Raw genomic sequence first — 3,535 nt, 5'->3', positions numbered from 1 at the left:
TGTGAACGGATTAGCCGACGATAATTCGCGTAAAACATTGAGTGCGATGAAGTTTTCAAAGTGTGCTGACTTGTTGCAATCACTTATGAATTTATCTACTAGTTTTGAGAATCGAAATAGGTTTAGCGAAGTTGCCCACAGAAGCACGGTGCAGCAGTCATCGCATGTGTTAGTGGACGTGAGTAAAAATAATGCAAATAAAAGTGAAAACGGACCAATTTGCTACAATTGTAGGGAAAGGGGGCACATAGCTAGGAATTGTGTGAAACCCAGAAGGAAGGTTGAGACAAAACATGTTGACCGTGTACATCAGATAGCAAGTGACGAATATGAGGAAAGTGGACAATGTGTAGAAAGTGAAACATCAATCAACAATATTGGTGATAAAAATGTGTGCATGGAATTGTGTAAGGAAATTACAGTCATAGGAAAGACAGAGTTGAGATGTAAAGCGCTCATTGATTCGGGTAGCAGCAAATCCTTAGTGAAGCGGTCGATTGCAGAGAAGTGTGGTTTATGTGTCATTGCGTGTAATGAAAAGTTAATTGGTTTTGCTGGTGGTGAGGTTGTTTGCCACGGAAAAGTATCAGCGCGCATTAGATTTGATGATGTGTTACGTGATGACGCATGATGCACTTATCGGAATCGACGTGCTGGCTAAAGGAAAAGTTGTGATTGAGGGTGGCATATGCAGAGTTATGGCAATTAGTAGAAGTGCTTTAGACATTGGTAGTACACTGGAAGCGAATGTGGAGCAAAATTTAATTGATTTAGTGAATGCATATGCGAATTGTTTCGGAGAAAAGTTGCCCGAATTGGGAAAGTCAAGAACATTCAAGATGGAAATTAAGTTAACGTCTCAGAGACCAATAGTTAAAAAGCCGTACAGTATTCCAATCCCGAAACAGCTCGTAGTCGAGAAAATAGTTGACGAATTGTTGCATTTGGGCATTATTCGGAGGTCAAATTCGCTGTATGCATCACCGGTCGTTTTGGTGCGTAAACAGAATGGCGAAGATAGGCTCTGTGTAGATTTTCGCGGGCTGAACACAATAACCGAAAAGCAGCCGTGGTTGATGCCTACAGTGGATGGAGTTTTGGCAACATTGTCTGGAAAGAAATTTTACACTACGTTAGACCTTATGTCTGCTTATTACCAGATTGAAGTAGAAGAAGATTCCAAACCGTTTACTGCATTCGTAACGCCCAGTGGACATTTTGAGTTTAACAGAATGCCATTTGGCTTACGAAATGCTCCGTGTACTTTCCAGAGGATGATGTCACAATTAATTGCACCTTTGAAGAGAGCAGTAGTTAGTTATGTAGACGAGGTTATTATAGCGACTGAGACCGAGGACGAAAACTTATTTTACTTGGAGGAATTTCTGAAAATTATTCAGCAAGAGGGGTTAACATTAAGGCTATCGAAGTGCTCATTTTTGAGGAGAGAGGTTACTTTCTTAGGGCATCAGGTTGATGTTAGTGGCATTAGGCCGGGGAATTTGAAAACTTCAGCGATAGAAGCATATCCGACTCCGCATAATCAGTTAGAAGTTCGACGGTTCTTGGGATTGAGTGGGTTCTTCCGCAAGTTTGTTCCCGGATATGCTCAAATCGCTAAACCCCTTACCCAGCTAACGAAGAAGAGCGCACATTTTATATGGGACTCGGAGTGTGAAGAAGCGTTCCGACTATTAATTAAATTAATTCTTAGAGCCCCAGTGCTTACAATTTATGATGTCACGAAAGAGCACGAACTTCATACCGACGCCTCGAGTGTAGGCATCGCAGCTATTCTGTTGCAAAATGAGGGAAACGATTTGAAGCCAGTAGCGTATTATAGCCGAACGTGTACACCGCAGGAGAAAAATTATCATGCGTACGAATTAGAAGGTCTTGCAGTTGTTGAAGCTTGTGAAAGGTTCAGAATGTTCTAACTGGGGAAATGTTTCACTATTGTTACGGATTGTCAGTCAATCACAACAGCGAAGATGTCGAAACCAATGGTACCAAGGGTAGCGCGTTGGCTTTTAAGACTTTTGGAGTATGACTGCAATATAGTGCACCGCTCCGGGTCTTCGATGAGTCATGTTGACGCCATGAGTCGTTCGCCAGTTGATGGGGCGAAACAAGTCGAAGATGTCGGTGCAAAAGTTTTAGCATTGTCAACCAATGATTGGGTTTGCACCATGCAAAGGCAAGATGACAAGCTAAACGAAATTATAAACATTTTGCAGAGTAGTGATACTGGCGGCCAACGAAGCGATATCCGTTCAAATTATTGCCTGAAAAGCAATCGATTGTTTCGAAAAGTGGAGCATGGGCGGCAATTGCTAGTTGTTCCAAAGGGTATGCGATGGCGCGTACTCAAGCTTCGGCATGATGACGTCGGGCATCCTGGTGTAGACGGAACTATAAAAAGAATCGGACAAAATTTTTGGTTCCCACGGGTAAGGAATTTCGTCAAGGGTTTCATAAAATCTTGCATTGAGTGTTGCTACCACCGCGAACCGACGATCAAGGAGTGTGAACTGTACGGAATGGATATACCACAGTTGCCATTCCAAACGCTGCATGTAGACCATCTGGGACCATTCATTAAAAGTCGACGTGGTTACGAATATGTGCTCGTTATTGTAGATGCCCTTACGAGATACTCGGTAGTTTGTCCAACACGTTCTACGAAAACCAAGCCTGTATTGGATGCATTAAACCAGCTCACTCTTTATTTTGGCTTACCACAAATAATTGTGTATGACCGTGGGACTGGGTTTACGTCGGCTGCATTCAGTAATTTTTGTCAAACGAATAACATTCAACACATTAAGGTAGCAGTACGAACACCGCGATCAAATGGCTTAGCAGAGCGCGTAAACCAGGCTGTGTTGGCATATTTGAGGACATCGACTGACGAAGCAAAGGACTGGGATACACATATCCGCATGTTGCAGTGGTCACTGAACACAAAGGTGAATGCAACAACGAAATTTGCACCGATCGACCTAGTATACGATTTTCCGCTACGCGATCTGAGCGGGAACAAAATATTGGCAGCGCTACAAACGGACGATGAGCAACTACATATGCAAGGACGACGTAATGAAGCAATTCATAACATCGAAGAGGCGAGGGTTAAATGGAAGGCCAAATTCGACGCCAGACATAGAAAACCACTGCCATATGAGGAAGGTGCTTTGGTCCTCATAGAAGCTCCACTACAAAGTACAGGCGAATCGCGGAAGTTGCAGCCAAAGTACAAAGGCCCATACGTTGTCAAGAAAGTCCTACGATTCGACCGATATGTCATCGAAGATATTGAGGGCATGCAACACTCGCAACGAAGGTATAGTACAATTACAACGTCAGACAAGATGAAGCCGTGGTGTGCCTTGTTCCCTGAGATCGATGAAGACAGTGATGACGGTGATCACGATGATGGTAACAACGCTGGCTAACTCGGGATGAGTTTCTGTCAGGAGAGGCTGAGCTGTCATCGCTAATTACATATTCATTGGCATCTCTATTTATTCATTTT

The sequence above is a fragment of the Rhagoletis pomonella genome, unplaced genomic scaffold, assembly GCF_013731165.1.
Source record: "Rhagoletis pomonella isolate Grant_MI unplaced genomic scaffold, Rhpom_1.0 Rhpom_scaffold_00006, whole genome shotgun sequence".
In the NCBI taxonomy this organism is placed as follows: Eukaryota; Metazoa; Arthropoda; class Insecta; order Diptera; family Tephritidae; genus Rhagoletis; species Rhagoletis pomonella.
The sequence above is the reverse complement of the archived record's forward strand: the minus strand, read 5'-3'. Positions refer to the sequence as shown.